We start from the raw sequence: 22,406 nt of genomic DNA on the forward strand, positions 1-22,406 counted from the left end.
TGCATCCCAGAGTCTTCAAAGGATTGCCTAATTCTGGGAAATTTCTGTGGTTTGGGAGGACTTCAGTATTATCTCAGGGACTTCTTACAGTTTAGAGGGAAGCTGTTCCTTTATAGGGGAAGGCCTATAACATCACATATTCACTTGATATTTCATTCTGGTCAAAGTAGAGCCTCTGATAAATTCTTGATCTGAATTTCAGAAACTTTGTTTCTTGAAAGATAGCCTAAGCAGTGGGAAGAATTGCTACACTTGGCTCTCTCCTGACCAACAAGGGAAAACTAGTTAAAGCAAAAATGATAGAGACGCAGAAGACTGTGATCATGAAATCAAGAGTTATAATAAGCATAGGCAGGTATAGGCTATCAAACAAGGGGAAGTTAATTAAAAAAAGATTCAGAGAAGAAGACACATATTACTCTATAGCATGAGATTCTAAAAGAGAAGACACCTTGAGAGTCTCTAAAGATGAAGATTACAATTTTAAGGAATAAACCAGTGTGGGTGCTCAAGAAGTTCTCTGATGGCCTTGGTTTTTCGAATGACACATGCAAAAGGTGGAAGGAGGCTACTTAACAAAGGACAGACAGAGGAGTTGCTTCAACCTTTATGGAGAGGAGCCATAGACATACATAAATTGATTTCTGCTGGGTGTTCTTTTGTGATATCGTGTGGAGAAGGTGGAGAAATGAGGCCAAGGAGAGAAGTCGATCCATAGTGAGTTGAGCAACTGTGTCAAAAAGAGTTGATTAATGGATCAACCATCCTGAAGTCAGACTTCAAGCAATCATTTATACCAGCTAGGATGGAGGAATAGAAAGTAATCTCACCAGGACTGTCAATAACACAGAGCTGCAAAAGCTAGCTAACTATTCATTGGTTCAAAAGTAATGACTAAAAATTCTGCTCTGGGGTTCACTTCCCAGACCATGCACCCCCCTCCCCCAAATATCTGCTCTGGAATATTAGGTACAGATATAAAAAATGAAATTCATAGTAATACAATCATTTAGTTTTGAAAAACCTTACTCTATGTAGCACACTATTTGTGTGATAAATATTGGGGCTTTTATTAAATCTTAGACTTAAATGATAGAAGACTAATGCTTAAATCAAGTGAGGGCACTCCTTTCCTGGCACCCCTCTTAGTAAGGCCATAAACAAATGAAAGCTTTCTAGATAGGAACAATCAGAATGGTCAGGATATCTGGAAAATCTTTCATATTCATCTACTGATTCATTCATTTGTTCATACAAATACATTATTATTTGTGAGACTCAAGGGAAAGCAAAACCAGATATGCTCTTTGATCTTCTAGAGCTTACAAACTAATGATAAATAGATATTAATTAAATATTATTCTTTACAAACTGAAATGTGAAAGCATATTTAAAAAACAAAAAAGAAAAACAAGAGTTCTTTGAGGATCTGAGGAATTGTTGTGTAAGCCTTGATCCAAAGGATGAGTAAGAGTTAAACAGGTGATGAGGGGACCAGAGAAGTGCTCCACAGAGACTTAATATGTGCAAAGGCCCTGGGGTGGGAGGGCACTTGGTGCATTCAAAGAACAGGAAGAAGGCCTGAATGGCAGGATCTTGAAAATGAGGGAGAGGGAGAGAGAGTATGAAATGTGGCTGGGAGGTAAGTAGGAGCCAGACTGTTGAGGGTTTTAGAGGCCATTTTAAGGATTTTTGGTCTTTTGCCTATCAACAACGGAAAGTCATTGGAGGGTTTTTTTTTTTTAATCAGAGATAAGACATGCTTATATTCATATATTTGAAGAGATCACTCTGGCTGCTGTGGACAGGAGAGATTGGAAGGTATCAGAGGCCAGGTGTCTCATTGAAAAAGCTAATAAGATAATTCAAGGGGGAAAATGGTAGTTTGGATCAGGGTGGTGGTAACTGAGGATGGAGAGAAGTGAATGGATATGAGATGATGGTGCTATTCACTGAGGCGACCTTATAAAAGGACCAGATTTAGAAAGAAGATCTTGATGTTAGTCTTGGAGGTCACTTAAAGTACCTTTGAGACATCTAAATGGAGATGATGAGCAGTCAGTTGGACACATAGATATTAATTCATATGTTCAGTGCACAGTGACCGACTACATATTATATGTCAGGCATTTTATGTATTAAAAAATAAATAGGGCAGAATTTTATGGAAGAGAAACCACTATTGGACTTGAATTCTTCTCTCAAGTAGCTTAAAATTTATTAGTCAGTCATGAATAATAGTTGAGGGTATTGAGTATAGATAAATGAGGACATGGGGACTGGACAAACTAGCTGCCTTAAATATTTGAATATGTGAATGAGGAACTTTGTATTGCTCTAGAAGGCATAACACATACCAACGTATGAAGTTATGGAGGCAGATTTTAATTTGGTTTAGGAAATGATTTTTGAAAATAAGAACTGTCATTGAAAATATTTGAATGGAGACTAGAAGATCATTAACACAATCAATATTTAATGAACAGATAAATTGAATGAGGGATTTCTGAGTGACCTTTAAGATCACTTCTGGCTCTAAAATTTGATGACTCTAATTTTCTGTTTAAAATCTTAATTGTTCAGAATGAATGTCATAACTTGGATTTTCTGGAGTCCGATTCCTTATTTGGTCCCTGTCTCTCTATTTCCTGGGCATTTCCAGGATGCTATAATGAGGAAGTCCTTCAAGTTTATGACACATTCAGAATAGACAATGTGTTCTATGATATCAGCATTTTCTCCCTTGGCCTCTGTGGCCTCCTGTCTGATGCAGAGGAATAGGTGTACTTGTATGTCTTCAGATTTCCTTCTTTTGTCTTCCGCTTTCATTCTATAACATGTTCCCACAGTGTTGGATGATCTGTTGGTAAGTACAGCAAGTTGATGCCACTTCCTGGAGACAGGGTGCCCTCCTGGCTGTCTTTGGGCAATTGGCTTCTTCATCACTGTTCACACAGGATGCCTAAGGACTTCTCTGCTTGGGAGCCTGGTAGAAGTGGCATGTCTATAACCATGCCCTAAACTCAAAGACTTTAGAGGATGGACATGCCCTAAACTCAAAGACTTTAGAGGATGTCTATAACCATGCCCTAAACTCAAAGACTTTAGAGGATGGACAGGCATTCTCTGGGACTTCTCTGCTCTGAACTCTTTCAGGTAAGACTTTGCCATGCTGGATAGAAATCACAGATAGCAGAACTATGGGCATGATAATAATATGAATTTAGTCAACTCCCAATTGCCTCTAGTAATGGAATGGAAAAGAACATGGTTATTACAAAAATAATAGCTGGTGCCCATGCCATTCATTTGGCTTTGGGATCTCTGCAGAAGACACTTGGGCAGGTTCCATATCATGCTAGAGTTTTGGTGGCCCTGTCTCTACCTAAGTCTGAGACTTCAGGGACCATATAAAAGGTGTTCCCAGTTATCTGCTTATGGGCTTGAGAAATTTCTCCAGGTGTTTAACTTTCATTTTTGTCTGGTTTCTTTTTTCATTGTTTGGTGCTCTAACTCTCTCAGACTGTTACTGGACAGTCTGGGTACTTAATAGGCTTTCCCCCAAGATGTCCTCCTCCTTTGGCCCCTGACTGTGTTTTTCAAGCTCACTATAATGCGCATCTCAGGTTCTGAGTTACTTCACCCCAACATGACCTAGAACTTCATGTCCTCATCCCTTCTGCAGGAGGAATGATCCACTAGAGACATATACTCCCACTGTCTGTCCCTCTTCTTCCTTATCAGACTTAAGAAAGGCACTAATGACTCATGCTCTTTTTTTCTGGTTCCATTGAGTTGAAAGTGTGTTGCACAAGTCTTGGGTTGTAATGGAAAATCCATGAAGGGTGCATGGTGTGATATACTATACACTGGCTCAATAAATATTAAATCATTTCCTGACTTGCTTGTTCTAAATGAGAAATGGTCATATCTAGAATTTAAGCAATACCTTCTTCTAAGGAACAAACAAAATAGTTATCACCTCAATGAGATGTGCAGCCAGGTTTGGGACTCATTGATAAACATCTCCAAATCAGGGTACAGATTTTTTTGTTTTATTAATATAGTAAATATTCTCATTGAGGTGATAACATATGTGCTTTTATAAATATGGATTCTTGCATGGCATTTGGGGAAAAAACTGATTTATATGTCTCCACCTCTATGACAGTTTTCAATAATGACAGATTCCCTAGACCAGTGCTTCTCAAACTTTAATATGCATACAAATCATCAGAGAATCTTGTTAAAATGCAGCTTATAATTCATTTCATCTAGGACAAAGCATGAGATTCTGAATTTCTAACATAATCCTGGGTGATGCTGATGGTTTTATCTGCAGACCGCTCCGGACTAGCAAGGTTTTAGACCAGTGGTCTTTGACTCTAGGGTGGGAGTGGGCAGATGGGTATTGAGTCATGGTGGGAGCTTCCTAAAACAAACTGATGCCAGAGCTCCTTGCCCATATCAGTTAAATCAAAATCTCTAGGGATGTTTCCCAGACATTGGCATTTTGAAGGAATTTCTCCAGGTGATCCAAATATACAGCTGACATTGAGAAACATTGCTCTAGAGATGCCTTAACCATGTCTAATGTCCATTTCTCTGTAATCAGGTCAGGAGATAATCTGGACACATCTTCCTCATATTAAAAAACAACAGCTTCTCTTCTGCTTACTGCAGAGTTTCTCTTAGCATATCTTGGGTTGCCTGAGTTACTTGCTGAATCACCTGCTATAAGTGTGTGTTCCTGGGACTGCCTCCAGATACAGGGGATCAGAATCTTCATGGGTTGGGCTCAAGAATCTGCTGTATTAGTTAGGGTTCTCTAGAGAAACAGAATCAATAGGGAACACTTGCAAATATAAAATTTATAGAAGTGTCTCACGTGACCACAGGAACGCAGAGTCCAAAATCCACAGGGCAGGCTGCGAAGCCGATGACTCTGATGGATGGCCTGGATGAACTCCACAGGAGAGGCTCACCAGCCAAAGCAGGAATGGAACCTGTCTCCTCTGAGTCCTCCTTAAAAGGCTTCCCATGATTAGATTTAGCATCACTAATTGCAGAAGATACTCCCTTTTGGCTGATTTACAAATGGAATCAGCTGTGGATGCAGCTGACCTGATCATGACCTAATCCTATGAAATGTCCTCACTGCAACAGACAGGCCAGTGCTTGCCCAATCAGATAAACAGGTACCACAACTTGGCCAAGTTGACACGTGTCCCTAACCATAACATCTGCATTGTAAACAATCCCTATTGGTGATCTGTATGCAATTCAAGCTTTAGAAATACTGCATTAGAAGATAAAATCAAATCTCTTTAGCCCATAGATAGGGATCTCTAAACAAGTCAATCACAGCTAGAATTTAACAACCCTCTCTTTCCCTGCTTTACTGTGTTAATCTCCTGTGGTAGGCACCCTCTAAAATGACCTCGGTGATCCCTGTAATTGTGCTCTGTGTGATCTTCTCCCCTCGAGGGTGGGCTGGCTTCATTGACTTGCTTCTCCCGAATTGCAAACAGGAGAAGCTATGTGATGTCATGTCTAAGATTAGGTTACAAACCAACTGCATTTTCCATCTTGAGCTCCCTCTCACCCTTGGAGCCCATGCTTTAGAAAAGCAAGCAGCCCTGCTATGCATAACCTTATGGAGAGGCCATGTGAGAACTCCAGGTCACCTTCCACCTGAATGAGCTTGGACATAGATCCAACCTCATTGAGCATGGAGATGACTGCAGCCCTAACCTAAACTGTAGCCTCATGGAAGACCTTGAGCTAGAGAACCCTGTAAGCCACACCCAGATTTTTGAACCACAAAATCTGTAAGATAAATAAGCACTGTTTTAAGCCTCTATGTTTTGAGATAATTTATTATGTAAAACTAGCTAACTAGTACACTCAGCCTGAAATACCCTTTCTTCTCCTTCCTTCTTATCCAAGCCACACATCTTTCAAGCCTCTGCTACTCCAAGAAACTTTTCTCATGGTGATTGATCCTTTCATGACCTCACATAGCACTGCAAATGAAGTCAGTAGCACTCATTGTTATATAGTATCTGCTATCTTAATTTCTTTTGTAGTCTCTTTTCTGTAATTTCTAATGCCATGTCTTATAAAATAGATTGAAAACACATTGATAAGAATACACACCTGAATACAAGTTCCTTATAATATATGTGTGATGAAGACAATGTGCATTGGAAGGGGTATTGAATAGAAGGCATCAATATTGAATAGAAGGCTTTTAGTTTTATTTTCCACACCCATGTCTACTCTGTATCCTAATACTTCAGTGTTATGTGGAGAGAGGATTCTGGGTACCTGGGAAGAAAAGCAGAGCTGGCTGCTATACTAGAGTTAACAGGATAAAAATGCTCTCCTGATGATTATTCAATGTTTGTATCTTTAAGTCCTTCTGCTTGCTAGTCTGTTCAGTAGATCCCTCCAGGCCCTGGCTTCCATATTCTTGGCTCCCTGCCACCCCAGAGCCTCTTGGCCCATCCATTTCAACTTCGATTTTGATAACCTACTTTTTTATCTAGTTGTTTCAAGACTAACTCAGAAATCCCACATTATTGCAAATATTGCCTCTAAGATCTCTCTCAACAAGCCAGCATGGGGAACCCGTGCATTACCTCTCCCTTGTGGGTCCCCAGGACTCCAGGGAAGGGTATAAGATTTCAATACTTGACATAGCTATGGAAGTATTTCAGAAAATGACTTTATTCATTCTTCTTCACAGAGAGGGAGAGTCAACACTATCTCTAATAGCTTTGGAAATTTTGATTAGGATGGTAAGGGAAAACCATCCTTGCTGTATCTGGTTTGTGCACACAAATGCTTTCAGTAAAGACTTTGAAATAAGCTACAGCACTCATGATAGAAATTCTGTCCTTCACAGCCTGCCTCCACAATGAGAGGGAATTTTCAGTACAGAAGATTATTATTTTTTCCAACCTTTCCCCAGAGGTTTTGTGAGAAACAGGTGCAGGGCATCCTTGGTCTTTGTGCCCAAATCATAAGAGCCTCTTCTGTCCTCCACAACTGATAAAGAAGTCCCTCTAAATCAGCTTAAAATATAAGGCCCTTGTCCCTCCTCAGCTTCTGGCCTCTCTTATCAGATGTTACTGTTGAGGTTATTGGGTGATCTCATCTCAAATGTGGTGCACATTTTAGCCAAAGATGGTCTCCATTTGAATCTGTCACCTTAGTTTCGACCCTTGGGTTTCTGAGGCAATCAGAGATGGAACTATAGCACTGTGGGTATTGGATGAACAGTAGTAAGTCCCGACATCTTTTGTTGTTGCTTTCAGAATTTCAAGTATGAATTGACTTTTGAAAGCATCAATTTTTCCTTTGAAATTATTCTTTAAAACATCATTAGAATTGTTGCTTAGTCTGTATATTAAAGTTAGGGAGTTACTTTCATTCTTCTTATACCAGCTCATGTGATAGTTCTTCAAGTCCCCTCCTGTTATGCTGCAATGAAAGGCAACAGGCTCCCCAGCTAGAACCGTCAGAGTTTTGGCTCTTGGTTCCAAAACGATATCCAATGAGACTCCTGAAAGGAAAAAGCTTGAAGTCAGAGGAGCTGTGAAAGACTCCTTCTTGCTCAAGGGGTTAGATTCTTAGAACCAGTACCATAGCAATGGTTTCCCCTTCAGACACTCAGCAAACTGCATTAGGGACATACTTCCCCAAGAGTAAAAGGCCCAGAGACCTGTCCTTACCTGAATGGAATATGGCAAGGTAGAGGAAGGAACAGACCCACAAACTGGCTTCCCTGGGGGTTGGCTGCAGCATGCTGGTGCTCATCTGGCTGCCCTTGCCGTCTGCCCATGAGGGAAGTCTTGTCTGTTAGAAAGGTGGTTTGGTGTTAGTCACTTCCTCAGAGATAAGATGTGACAGGTCACAGGTTTGGTTGTTTATTCAACAAACTATCTATTGCAGACCAGATACTATTTGGGAACCATAAAGGTGAAAAAGACATGGTTTCTTTCTTCAAAGAACTCAGTTTTTTTAGGAGATGGACACAAAACAATTAGAAAGGACAGAGTGCAATAAAAGAGGTACATACAAAGTACCCATAAAGCATGGAGGAGAGAGCTGTCATTTCTTGGAATATTCAGAAGAGGTAATCCTGAACTGAGTCTTCCAAGTTGAAGAGGACTTTGGCAGACCATGCTTCATGAGGGCATTCCCAGGAGAGTGGATTCCATGAATAAAGACACAGGTGCATGAAAGAGCAAACCGTTCTGCAAGTTATGGTCATGCTGCCTCCCGCTGTCTTCCATGCACATCTCCTGCTCTGTGCCCTACCTGCCCTGGCCTGAGCATTTTCAAATGGACAATTGTATACTATTCCAATGGCCTTCCTGCTTCCATACTTGTGCCCTTCTCATCCATTCTCTAGGCAGCCATCAAATGTGTTTTATTCAGACCAAATAAAGGGTCTGAATAAAACCAAAGGGGGTCAAGTCACACCTTTGCTGAAACTCCTTCAGTGGCTCCCCTTGGCCTCTAGGGGAGCATGCAGTCTCTGTTATAGCTACATGTCCTCCAGCTCCACTTCCTTCTCCCATCTTATTTTTGGACATCTCCTTGCCTACACTGATTATTTTGACCACATAAAAGTAGCTGCAGTTTCAAGGCTATGCTGTACTCTCCCATATGCCCAACTTTTGTATTGGCTGCCCCCCGTCTTGGAAAAATCATACCTCCCTTCTCCTACCTGGGGAGGTGTTCCCTGGGCTTCTTGACCTTGTTGGGTCTTGGCACTTATCACCTCTATTTTAATTATCTGATAATTTTTTGCTTCTTTCATTGAACTTGAAGATTCTTTAGGATAAGACTGTATTTTACTTATATTTGCATTTTCAGTTCCCAACACAGAGCTTGTTGATATTATGAGCTCAGCAGATATTTGCTGGTCCCAATAGGATTTCTGTCTGGAACCTCCTGACTCTCAAGGAACCTTGAGAGAGGCTCATCTAGTGAAGGCTGGGATTAGGAAGGAAGGTTGAAGCAACCCAGCCAAAACTGGGGAAGCCAAGTCTTTTACACATTGTTCTGGGTATAGAGAGAGGCAGGGTACTCTACAGTAGAAAGAAAGCTTTCACCTGGGTAGAACCTGTTTGTAATAGCTTGTGGCTAAATTCTGTTATCACCCCTTGGTATCATTACTAGCACTACCCATATGCAGAAAGAGCACTGATCTTGCAGGTCTAATAGTCTTGGGTTTGAATCTTCCTTTGTACCTACCTTACCAGTCATGGGTCAAGTTGCATCTCCAAGTTTTGGTTTCTTCATCTGAAAATTGTAGTCACTTTGCAAAGATGTTGTGAGGTTGAAATGAGAGACTGCATGTGAAGTACTTATCCTTGTGCTTGACACACTTTTGTAGGCCCACCCTATTGTTTTGTTTTTCTCCTCATCTCATCTGCTGTGCCTTGGAGGGGTAGGCTCCCAGTCTGAGATGTCATCAGCAGGGGAAATGCAGTGCTGGTAATTTCAAGCCTGACACAGAACATTCCTCTGAGGAGAGGAGGTGTCTGCTGAGCAACTTTAGGCTGTCTACAGGACTTCGTGAAGGAAAGTGGATGAGTTGAATGGAGCCATGGTCAGAGATGACTGGGCTGTGTCAATAACTCTATACCCTCAGGAAAAAAATTGTTTTTGGCAGCTAAGAATGGAGACCAGAAAGAATCTAGAGCTCTAGTCTTTGTCCATCTGGAATGAAGAAAGACTAAGAAATAAAAACCCCTCAAAATCATATCAAAGCCATACTGGCTACTTTGTGCTCAGCCTAATGTCCTTCTCTCTGATGTCCTCTGCCACCCTCGAGTCTTTGATATCAAACATTTTTCCATGGGACCACTTGAGCATCAGTGGAAGCAAGTGCCAGAACTTCTCATTTTCCTTTTTACTGGACGCTTCAGAAGTTACTTTGCCTTTGATTTGAGAAAACATTGCACACTCTCCACTCCCCCCACGCCCCCACCGCCTTTTGAGTTTTTGGATTAAAAAAAAAATTAGAGAAGAAAAGCCCTTTCCTTGCTTTATCCCTTAATCATTACCCTTGAACTTCTCACACAAAGTGTTAGTAACAGCAAAGTCAGACTCTGATGTGTGCCCACAATTTATCTCTGTTTAGTCACAGCAGTTATCAGCTGTTTGCCCTCCCTTCTAATTTCTGTCTTTTCATTATCTTTGCTCTCTTGTTTTCCTTCACTGGCACAGGTTGGTTTGGCAAGCAAAGGAGGAACAAGAATGGAAGTGAATGAAAGGAGAAGAAACTGCATCTGTGATTGTCCTTGGGCAGGACGCAGTAGCTGAGGACCAGGCTGCCAGGTCCCAGGGCTGCCTTCAGTAAGTGAGTATTGATTCTTCTCAGTCTGATGATTTGGGCTTGGAATACCCAGACTCCTGGGATTACTTGATTTCTCTGATTTGTTTTAGTGACATGCCTGGGCCCCACTGGTTGTTTTAAAGCAAACATAAGATATTTTTGGAAATTAATGAGAAATTTCAATGGGTGTCAAGGAAAATCATAGTGTCGTTTGTCTCTAAAAAGACTTTGGCTGCCAGTATTCCATCTGCAGCTCACTTCCCCAGCTGTGTGGCACTGGATGAAGCAGCTGCTGAGCAAAACAGCATAGAAGCAAGTTGGGGCTTTATTGAGTTGTCATTTTGCTTCTGTTACTGACTTGGGACGGTGGGGGTGGAAATAAATTAACTTTTCCATATTTAATCCCAGATTAGGGTTTAATTCTTTTAAGATCTTTTCCTGGTTCCCCTTGTCCAACTTATCTTGAAATCTAAAGATGTTAATTCCACTCCATCCTTTCCTCCTGGAGCATGCTTATAATTATTGCAATCAAGTATTTTTCTTGCTTCCACATGTGTCTGATTTGGCTGCGAGCCCCCCTACAAAGGGATCCCCAGAATGGCAGACACTTGCTGAACCCCTGTTGACTGGTTTAACCTTTCTGCTCTCCTTTGCCTCTACAACTATCCTTCAGAGATTATACGGGAAGGTTGGTGGACCCTCAGGAAGGTGATGAGGTGGTTGGGACAGATACTTTCAGATATTCCATCAGCTCCATCCCAATTTTCTATTCAATGCTTATGAATTACTACTAGGAAACTGACCCTTGGGCAGTATACTCCAGTCAATGCAAAGCTCTCTAAAGAGTTTGTTCTTCTTATCCCCAATTTTCCTTTACCTTTTATGGTAGGGGGTTTGAAAAGGAAAAAAGATTATTTGCCTTTCTGAGTCTTAGCATGGAGTTATAAATGGCAGAATTGGAGACCTGGGATACAGAGTTACATGGAAGCCCCTATTTCCCTTATTACATGTGACATGGAATTGGTCTTTGAACTTTGGCTTTTGGAGGAATGACTGAATAGTTCCTTAAAGGCACAGAGCACAGTGGGGTTACCAGAATTATAGTTATCCTTAAGGGAAGCTGAGTCCCCCACATTAACAGTCAGCTTTTCAGGGTATATGTTGCCAATGACCCTAAGGAGCTCCAGGAAAGAGCAAGTCCAGGAGGAAGAGGCATGCACCAATGTTCGCTGGGTCTGTGCCTGTCCTATCAGGGTGCAGACTTTGAAATCTAGCTCCAAAACCAGGTTTTGCAAAGGGCTCTTCTCTACTTCTCTAACCCAAGAAAACTCTGCTATTTTGTGCTATCCTGTTCTCTAGAAGGGCTGTCTTGGGGAAAGGGAGCTTCAGTGCAGAAGTTGCCTGCAAATGAGAAAGTCAGCCATAAAGCAGAGGGTTAGAGCTTCCACTGATGAGTAAACCCAGGATTCCTAGATGCAAGAGATCTCGTATATTCAGATGAGGAAACCAAGGAGAGATCTCATAACAGTTCACATCAAAGGGCTTCTACGGGTGGTTCTTTGAACAAGCAGAGGCTGGTATAGATATGTCTTTGTAGAGTCTACTCACTTCCAGAGTTTTGGACTCATCCTCATTTAACAGTTTCTTAGTATGCCATAAAGTCAGGCATATTTTGACCTAATTTGTAATATCCTTGGAGGTGGGAGCGTCTTCAGGTCACAGAGTATGTCTGCTATGTTGACAGAAGTAATTCCTTATTTATAATTATGTTCATAAACAACTTCTGTTTTTTTTCTGGCTCTGTATTTATAAATTATTCCAGCACTCTACCCATTTAATGAATAGGGCTACTGTTGTATTTTAATATCTCATAAAGTCTATACTTGCTTGTTTTATGAGGGTCAAGCAGAAATTACTTTCCTCTGGTTTTTTTTTTTTAATGCAGAAAGCTCTTAATAATTTATCATCCTCTAGTGAAAAGGGTCCTGGAAGGTCTTTTGCATTGTATTTCTCTGAATTTCCATTTTTATATAGAGCCTACTAAAGGGAATATTATTGTAGATAACAATGTTTAATTGTCCAAAGGACTGACTTATTTCTTATCGACATCTTCTTTAATGGCTCAAACCAGACCAATAATAGGGATGTGAAAATGTAGTAATCATCACTGGCATCATATCATCATCATCATCATCATCAACAATAAGAGCAGCTGATATTTACTGAGTGCTTCCTAGGTGCCAGGCTTTGTTCTAAGTGCATTGCATATAATAGTTCACCTAATTTTTTCAACAATCCTATGACGTAGGTATTATTGTTATCATTTTTATTTTGTAGATGAAGAAAGTAAGGCACAAAAAAACTTGCCCAAGGGCATTTAGCTAGTGAGTTAGTAAGAGTTAGTCTGACTTCAGAGTCTTTACTTGAGTTCCTTCACTGTACTATTGTACATCTACCAATTGATTGATCTATTGATCTAAATGATCTATCTATCATCATTTATCATCTATCTATCTATCTATCATCATCATCTCCCTATATCCCATCTATCCTTCTGCTTAATCTATCAGTATAATTTTCTAAGCTTTAATATATATACACACATACATGCATATATAAATATACATACATACATGCATGCATATATTCGTGTGTATATAAATATGTATATACACACATATACACATATATAAGTAATAAGGATTTTTAAGGTTTTTAGAAATGTTGGTAGGTTTTTAAGGGTCTGTAATTAAAATGTTAATTGCAGGTCCTGATTTTGTATGTGTGCCAATTCATTTGTAACTGGTTATCAGGGACTGTTCTTTTATTTGTCAGATGGAAGATTTGAGTAATTGAACAGAATTTAAAATTTTTACTTCTTATGGCTTAGCAAGATAAAAGTTACAAGGTGCTACCTGTTGAATACATCCTATCTTGAAAAGTGCTTGTTTTATATCTTTGTATCACCCACTGCACTTAGTATATCAGTTTGCAAAACATAAAGGCCCCTTAGTTTTTATTGAATGAGTTGAGGAATGAGTGGAGGAAGTTCAAGATGACCCTGAATACTCTGTGTCTGCCTTATGCCTGCTTGAGTCTTATGGTTTTTGTTCAGTGTGATATCCGGCATGCATCATGGTGCCTGCAGTGCACAGTAGTACATGGCTTTGTCTCTTGGCTGCACACGCTTAATGGTTAGGTTACTGGAGGATGACTCCCTGTCCACGGACAACTGGTAATGTCCCAATTCCATGGTGCCTCTAATGGCATGGTAGATATAGGTAAGCCTTTGGTTAGCTTTCTGCAGATACCAGTACACAGAGTCATAATTACCATCAGAGATATCATAGTGGCACAGGAGCGTTACATCTGTCCCAATTATGGTGGTCACACTGGATGATTGTTTGATTTCAGCCCTGCAGGAACTGCCTGGGGAAGAAAAACAGACAGGAAATGAGGCATGAGAAGTGGTGGGAAATCTCAGCCATTTAGCTGGGGGCCACTTACAGAGTATGGACAACACAAGGCAGAGAAGCTGGTGCATGGTGCACTGCTGGTTCTTCTCAGCACTGTTCACCAAACAGCCTATTTTGCATGCACGTTGCACTCAGGCCACCTTATCTACAACAGCCATGTGGCTGCTTCATTGCTGCAGCAATAAAGGAAAGAGGTCCTTGGGGGTGGGTTGGTGCTTGCGCTATCGAAAGACATGTTCTGATTTGTTCAAAGGCAGCAGTCCGATAGGCCCCTTGGAGAAGGCTCCAGAGCCCCTCCACCACTTGGGGCCTGTGTTTTTAGCAAATGCTGCTATTCCCTTATTAGCCCCGGGAGGCTTATTCTTTGAAAGGAAGCAACCAGGGAAATAGTGTTTTGTTGAAAGACATTTGATGGGTCATGATCTCTTGAGTCCTTGTTCCTGCATTTCAAGAATCTTAGGTGCACAGAAGGATGAGGAAAGATAGGAACAGTCATTTTTTTTCTGAAAACACTGTGGCTTCTGTTGCCCATCTGGCAGCTTCTGGTTCTGGAACTTATTCTTCAGAAGATAGGCAGGAGGAAATAATTTGTTCATTTTTAACCAATTACTCTATCAATCATCCATTCAACGTATTTTTTTGAGTGCAACTCTATATAAATTTTTTGCTGAGTGTTGAGGTTACAATGGAAGCAAAAAACTTTCAAGATTTTTGCCATAATAGAGTTTAAAGTCTGTTGATGATGTTTAACTTCAGGCAAGGGAAAGAGGTACATCAGCAGTATGCATGAAACTGGGCAGGGTCTGGATGAAGGGGCTTCTGGAATCTGCATAGATACAGACAGGGCTTTCTCTTAGCTGGTTGTCAGTGCCCCCCACAGGAGTTCCGACTGGAATTTTCTCTAGCAAGCCCTGCTTCATATTAGAGTGGAAGGATCCCTTTTCTGCTCACCTTTCCTTTAGCACTTCTCCCATCAAGAAATCACTCAGTTTGTTGACCCTCCAAAGTTTTGGAGTTCCTGACTTAGCAATGCTATTCTATTTTTGGAACAGAATCTGCTTGGCTATTGTTCCCACTGTGAGGATAACTGCGTCTTTTGTTTGACGGTTTTCTTTTTATTTTGTTCACAAGGACAGCAGAGCTAGGAAATTTTAATTGAGGATAAATAATAGCTGTCTTTAGGGCCAATCTTATTTTGAGCGTTGGAGCTGATGGAGGTCAAGAATTCCTTCTCTTTTGCTGCCTTTCACAAAGTCTTCAATTTCACTTCCACCTCTGCTCCATCTATTTCTTTCCTTCTCACTCTCTTCCAAGACAACTCATCTTTCTCCAAGATACGCTCACAAACAACTTTAAAGGACAAAAGGACAATGAGCAAAGAAATCAAGACACACTCACCCCAAGACACTTGGACTTAGTGTTACACCAAAGAGAGCTGGGAACAACTGTGGCTACATGAACACACACATGGACATGTGGAGGTGAGGTCTTTCAGGGGCCTGACCCTGGCAAAATGGACACTGTTTGGGGCAGTGCTGCATGGTGGCCCTGAGACTCACCAAAGATTCCTAAGTAAGCCTGTCCCTGGTTGTGTGGGAAATGTCCCATCTAAAGGGATTTTACAGGGAAGGAGCTCTGACTGGATGCGGAGGTCAATGCCTTATGACAGACTTTCCCTGGATCTGCATCTCCTTGACCCAAACTGGAGAGAGGGAAAAAAAAGAATTCAGAATAAAAAAAGTTTATTGAAGAGGTTCAGCTTAGATTTCACACGCAAAGGGCAATCAAATGCTTAAGGAGGCATAACCATTGGGTACTTACTCTCGCAATTGACTATAGAAGTAAGAGGAGTGGGCAGTCAACGACCCAGTGAGTTTTGAGGGGCCCAAGAAAACCAAACCCAGCCTTCAAATCTCCTTTATTGGTCCATCATGGTGCCTGAAATTCTACCAAAGGAGATGAATGCTTTGGGTCATAGAAACATAAAAAATCCTGGGAAGACTGGTATCGTAAGCTATGCTCCAAGAAGTGAGGAGGGATTAATTTCTGAGGGCAAGGCCCTGGGATATGGGACAGAACCAGAATGTCAAGAGGGGACCATTTCTCCCTTTTCCTACACAAGCAATTATCATTTGCCTACCTGTGACGTGTCTTGAATCGGTTTCTTCTATTTCAGGGCTTTATTTCTAGTTCTTCTCAATTGTCCACCTCAGTTTTTGCATTAACTTTATATGTGATCTCACTGCTTTCAGTCTCAGAATCAATCTTCCCACCCAGAGTGATCTTTCTAAAATGTTTTCCAAGCATATTTCCCGCTATGTACCTCTGATTTCTACCCATTTCCCTCAGGACAGAATCCATGTCCCTTAGCCTGGTATACAAGCCCTTTCTCAGGTCAGGCCCAAATCCACCATTCCAGCCACTCCTGTGCCCCAGTTTATGCAGGCTCCACTGCCTCAGAGTAGACCTGTTCCCCAGATGTGGTCTTATGCAACTCCCTGACTTTGCTTGAGCTATGCTCCCTCTGCCTGCCATGTCCTTCCCCAAGCTCTCTATTGGTTGAAATGATAGTTTAAGCTTCTACTAGGGAGCCTTTCCTAGTCCTACTGAACCAAACTAATCTCTCCCTCCTTTGGGCAACTGTGCATTGCACTCAAACCAACATGCATCTTGGTCTGACTTTAGAAATTAGTGATATGCGGGTCTACATATATCTCTCTAGAAAATACGTGCCCCTCTCATCCTCTGATTTCTACCCATTTGAAAGTCCCTCTTGAAAGTCCATATGCCTAAGGAAAAAGTAGGCTTCCTAGGGAGTTAATTTTCAAGGTATTGCAATGTGCTCTGCCTAAGTACAACTGAATCCTGCAAGGTAAACTTTTGGACTCTCAACAGAACTTGAGAGAAAAACCTTCTGGTTGGATCATTTCTGGTGAATGTGACAAATGACCTGGGATGCACACTAAGCAATATTTGGGGTCCACAGGCCTTATTGGGGGTCCTTGGTGCTCAATAAAGTACCTCTCTTCACCATCTCCCCTGGGACTAAGCCAACGTGTGCGTGGAGAAACTAACTAGGATTTCTTACACTGACTCAGCAGGAGGAAAATCAAATCCACCAGTTAACGATCGGGGCTGCTGGGCTTTGAATTGTAAGAATGGACTATGGTGTTAAGGGAAACAATCTCAGACATGTCTCACCTGGGCCAAGGTAAGTGTCAGTAAGTTAAAAACTTAAAAAGTTTCTGGGCTTCACAAAAATCACAAGGCAGGAAGGTCTGTGACTTGCCATCAGTGTCACTGATATTAAGGCCCCAGGCTTTATCCACACACTGGAGATCTGGACTGGGAAGTTAGAGCCCCGAGGCAGATCTGTACGTGAATGCAGCGCGCTAACCCTGGAGACTTTCCTTGTCTCTCGAGTCTTATGTATTGGCTGTCATTCTCTGCTATGAAAATTTCTGTACATTGCTCTTTCCTGTGTAGAACAAGGACGTTACCCTTGAGGCCTGTCCCTTAATCACAATGAAGGCATCTTGAGAAAGAACATAGTATAAGATATGTTTAACAGATGATCAAGTCATCTTCCATGGACAGTAATAGAAAAATATCATAGAACAATTTTTTCCCAATCTCTGTTTTCTCCTAGGAAAAATGCCTTTTGATTTTTTTAATGATATCGATGAGGAAATTGTACTCCGAGGATCTAGGTTTGACCTGTTGGGGGAGATTTTAAGTTAGGAATAATAATATAGGGCTATCTTATAAAAAAGGGCTGCCTACCTTCCTCCTCTCTCTCTCTGTCTCTGTCTCTCTCTTGCTTTAGCAGGATAACTGCTCCTTGGAGATTGCCCACAGTATTTGGGTTCTGTAGATAGAATTTAGGCTCTAGATTAACTTTAGAGCACTGTTGCATGGGTTTTAGAAAACTAGAATAAGGATGAGAAGGAGTTTATTCACAACTAAAACAAATATTCACCCATTCTTTTGGAGATTATGAAGTCACCATAAAACTGAATGCAGATGTTGTACACTGACATGTTAAAGTGCTCTAAGAAAATAAATTGGTGTCTTTTTAGTTAGAATTAGAGGCATGTGTTTCCCCAAATATGGATTTAATGAGGCCTATTGATGTTACACACATGGTATTTTAAGATCTAATGACTCTGCTGAACACCATGCTTGCCTGGCTGGGGCTTATGAAGGTTAGAATCCACCCGAGAGGGCGGAGGAATGGGTGGAGAGTCTCCTGGAAGGAAATTATTTTTCCCATTGCAGGAAAGAACTAGCTTTGGACTGAGAAGAGAAGACCTCTGCTCTCTGCACTTGGAGTTGTGGAGACACCTGCAGATTTTAATTGAGAGTATTGAGCTGGTCCCTCCTATATGGAAGGCTGTGGGTTTGGGGTCTTAAAACCTGCCCTTCTTCTCCTCCTCCAGCATTTAGCTGCATTTTGAATAATTAAGGGAGCCGGGGGTGTCCACACCCATGCTGCCATGGAATCTATTGGGTGGAGTTCGGGGTAGAGCAGCTGGAGAAGAGTCTCATGAGACCACATGAGCTGGCGTGAAGAAGCTCTCTTGCACGGTTTGGTTCAGTGGAGCCCTTGAGCCCCACCTGGACCTATCATAAGTCATAAAATTCCCACAAATCATTTGGGGAACCTAAAGGATGCTCCATATTCCACATGGTAGGGGCTGTAGTTGTTGTAAGTTGGATATTAATGAAATCATGTCAGTATTTTGTAACCTACGGGCTAATGAGATCTAAGGACACATGGGTGACATAATGAAGAACTTTCTGAAAGGAAGGGACCTGAAACTCTTGAAGTTTTGTATAAATGTATTTGTAATAATATGACAATGACAGCCTCCTGTTTATTTAACAATCTGACTATGGTTAGCTGTCTTCAAGACTAAGAATGCTCAGCATCTGATGGGTGGCTTAAATGTCCAGCTGGAAAACATCAATAAATCTGAAAATGGCCAGTTCCAATTTATGCATATATTATGTGTGTATGTACGTATTCATTCATTCACTCAGCAAACATTTATTGGCAAGCACTGTGCTTACTGGGAGAAACAGAGAGACACTAAGTCACTTCCCTCAAAGGTAGTAACTTGCATCTGGGTGGGTGAAGAGAGGTAGAACTCTCTGTCCCCTTGTCAGAGAGACACGTTGTTCCTGGTCAATGACATGATGAGTCAAGTTCCTCACTGAGTCTCTTTCTTGTGTGTCACCCATGAGCCAAATCTGCTTTCCAGTAAACTGCCTTTTATTCCGGTGACACAGGTGCAGCGAGAGCCCTTGTCAGAGACCTGGCTATGCTGCTGGCCTAGGGGTACCCTAACAATCCTTGGTTCTGGCTTCCAACATGAGGTTGCATCCTGAAGTACTAGGGCAAGGATAGAAATGAGGATGGGAGCAGGGCAGAAAGATTTGGCCAGTCCAGGATTGCCCTCCAGTGGTCAAATGCATGAATGTGGGGAACAACGAATTCCTAGAGTGAGGCTCCAAAATGGGATGTCTGTGGATTAATGAGGAGAGTCAAGAATGGCTCTCCCAGATGGAAGCTGGGGAAACAAGATTTGGGAGCTGTAGGTGAAACATTAAAGTGCGGATTGAGATTCATCAATGACTGGGGACCTTGAGTGGTCTGTGGAGAGAGAACCAGAAGCAAAGACCATATTGGTTTCACAAATTGGATTTTGTCAGGAGAAATAACTGGTTGATCAGAGGACCACACTGCTTTGGGTGTGTGGGAGGGTTAGAAAGTATGGTAGGCAGGGTGGTTACCTAGAGCTGTATATCCAGTCCTCTTAGTCTACCCGTTTCAAGATTCTTGGAAGACTTTGACCTAGAATTATGACCCTAGGATTTATAGACAGCCCAGAGACCAGCCCCAGTCTCCTGAAATTGGATGCAAACTTGTGTGTGTGCATGAACTTTTTCTCCTATTAGATTTTCAAAGAGTTATGTCTGTAAGAAAGTGAGTCTGCTCCTGGTTTTCCTCCTGGGACTTTTGTGTTTTCAGTTTCCCGTACTTCCATGTAGGTGGTTCCTTGATTAGGCTTTGGAGGGAAGTTTCTCTCGGCATCAAAAAATTTTCCCCCGTTTCCTCCCTCCTGTTTGGTTCAGAATCATTGGAAGATGATCAGCACAGCAGGACACTGTCCTGTCTCCCAGATCTTGAATTGTTGTGTGGAGGCTGAAGTAGCTTGGGCAGACAGTCTGTCATGGCACAATCTACATCTAGTTCAGCATTTGTTTGCTGCCTTGTGTTTCACCTTAGCACGGTCAGGGAGGCACTAGAGTTTCACCCCCACCCTGAATCTTCCCCTACTTTATTTCTTTGAATTGACCTATGGCTTGGCTTCCTGAACTTTCAACAAGCTTGAATTCCTCCTTGTCCCTGCTCCTGTTGCTCTCCTGCCCTGCTCCCCTGAGAGCCATCCTGCCCAAGGTAAAAAAGAAACAAAACAAAGCACAGCAAACGATGACCATCCCAGGCATTGGGGAACCACAGTGTAAGTCATCGATGATTGAATTGCTCACACAGCTGCTTTTAAAATTCAAGCAGCTGAAGCCCTACTGTAGAAGACCCTGGGCTTTCCTGTAGGAACGGTGGTCAAACTGTGACTCAGAGGTAGGAGGTCTGAGTGTGGGATTATAAGGAAGGACAGAGCCAAGATACTTTTGTCATGCAAGTATTGAGAGTACCAAAAGTCACATTAACTCTGTGTGTGTGTGTAGCTCTGTGTGCACTGTTGTGTGAATAAGCTGAAGCTTTATGAGGTCAAGGATAGTGTCTTTCCTGCTCTTCCATGTAACCCTAGGGCCTTTCATTTAGTAAGAACTTGATAATGAGCAGGGGTTAAGAGATGATAATGCAGCAGGGGTTAAGAGTTGATGCTTTAGAATCCAGCAATCCAGAAGCCCAGCTATTTTACATTAATCATTCAATCTTAGGAAGCTTTTTTAGCCTGTCTGAGCCTTAAGTTCCTCATATGTGAAATAAAGATAATAATACCTACCCTGTTCTTCCAGACCCAGAATGTCTGTAAGAATTAGAGGCGGAGGTAATGCATGCGATGCTCTGGGTGTGGCACCTAGGAGGGAGGCAGTGCTCAGTAAATAGCTGCTGTTTATTTTATTTCCACATGCATGCATGTAGAGCTCTGTGGGTGTACGAGAGTTTTTCAGTCAAAGCCCAATTTAACTACGAAATGAAGTCAGCTTTCATTTCAGGAAACAAAAATTTATAGGCATGGGTCTCACAGATTCTCTCCCTCTATGCCACTTCCTTCTATAGCTAGAGACAATTTGACCAAGTTTCCAGAGACCAACATGCTCTCGAACCATGTTGAGAATGGAATCACGTCCCCTGTATACGCTTTCAGTTGAGGAGAAGCCAGGCTACCTCCCCCTCCATTGAGAGCTGGGTGCTCACTGCATCCAGAGTCCCACAGCTCTGTATTCTGCTCTGGCCAATCTTGATTGATCCTGTCTCGGGAGCTGCCAACACAGGAGGGACTTGCAGGCTTCGTCTTCAATCATCACTGAGAGCCCATTAGGAGGACAAGGTACCACGCAGCCACTCAAGGGCTGAGAGCCTAGAAATGGCCATTACAGAGGAAAATCCTTCTGCTTGGCTGACTGGGGCCAGGTCCATGGCTTTAAAGCAATTGGCACAGATGCTGGAGCTGGGGGGGAGGGTGCATTCATTTTGTGCTCAATAAAACCACTTTTATTCAGGGACATGAATTGTTATCCCCCTGGGAAAGGTGAAGGTATAAAAACAGGTTGTAATTTCTGGAGAATCTAATTCCTCTGTAGCTAGAGACAGAAGGAGAGAGGGAGACAGGGTGGTGGTGGTGGGGGGGGTTGGGTAGAGGGAAGAGAAAGGGAGGGTGGGTTGAAAGGGAGGGAGAGGGATGAAAGGGAGCTCTGTTATCCTAGGAAGTCCTAGGATAACTGCCCAGTCTGAATTTCTCCTGGAGCTTCCGGGTGGTGTCAGATGTGCCCAGACCCTCTAGCATCCAGACTCGACCTCCTCCCCCAGCGGCTGTTCTTCCTGTTTGGGAATACATCAAAGGAGGTTTGATATTTGTAACTGCTGTGAGTCATTTTCACAGGGAGCTGCGGAGAGCTGCGGGCAGCACTGCCTGCTGTATTCAGCCCTTTGTAGGAGCAGCTGAGCTGAACCAATCCCCCATTATAGTGAGAGTAGATTCCTCCTGGGAGACCTGAATTTGCCCCTGGTCCCCTGTGCAGAATAAAATGGGTCGTTTTATTGAGAAATAGTTATTAAAACATCCTCCAGTCTTGGCTATACAGCTCCACTGCCCACAGGGACGGCGCTGCATGGTCCTTCCATGGGGGTGTGAATACCTCCAGGCCCTGCCGTAAGTGTCAATGACATCTGCAGCCTCACTGTTTCCCGCGCTCTGAGGACAAAGGACGCCAATAAGCCTCCGACCATGACCACATTTCTTCTCAACTGGAGAAGGAAATTCTGCTCACTCCTGTTGAGTTTGGCTGTTGTTGAAAAGCTCACTGTGTGTGACACCATT

At 42.2% G+C, this 22,406-nt stretch overlaps 1 long non-coding RNA gene across 8 annotated transcripts in view; it reads left to right on the forward strand.

Annotated features, from left to right (window-relative positions):
* Nucleotides 1-2,704: 2,704 nt before the first annotated feature.
* LOC143655787 (uncharacterized) overlaps nt 2,705-22,406 on the forward strand; it is an 87,484-nt gene continuing 67,782 nt past the window's right edge. For 2 of the 8 annotated variants that reach the window (XR_013162247.1, XR_013162248.1), the window contains exons 1-5: nt 2,705-2,866; nt 2,958-3,156; nt 10,249-10,385; nt 16,932-17,044; nt 21,146-21,416. This is a non-coding gene — a long non-coding RNA (uncharacterized LOC143655787). Of the gene's footprint in view, nt 2,867-2,957; nt 3,157-10,248; nt 10,386-16,931; nt 17,045-18,111; nt 18,814-21,145; nt 21,417-22,406 lie in introns of those variants that run through there. The other 6 variants (XR_013162254.1, XR_013162253.1, XR_013162251.1 and 3 more) reach the window with 5 other exon arrangements.

The sequence above is a fragment of the Tamandua tetradactyla genome, chromosome 14 (genome assembly GCF_023851605.1).
Source record: "Tamandua tetradactyla isolate mTamTet1 chromosome 14, mTamTet1.pri, whole genome shotgun sequence".
In the NCBI taxonomy this organism is placed as follows: domain Eukaryota; kingdom Metazoa; phylum Chordata; class Mammalia; order Pilosa; family Myrmecophagidae; genus Tamandua; species Tamandua tetradactyla.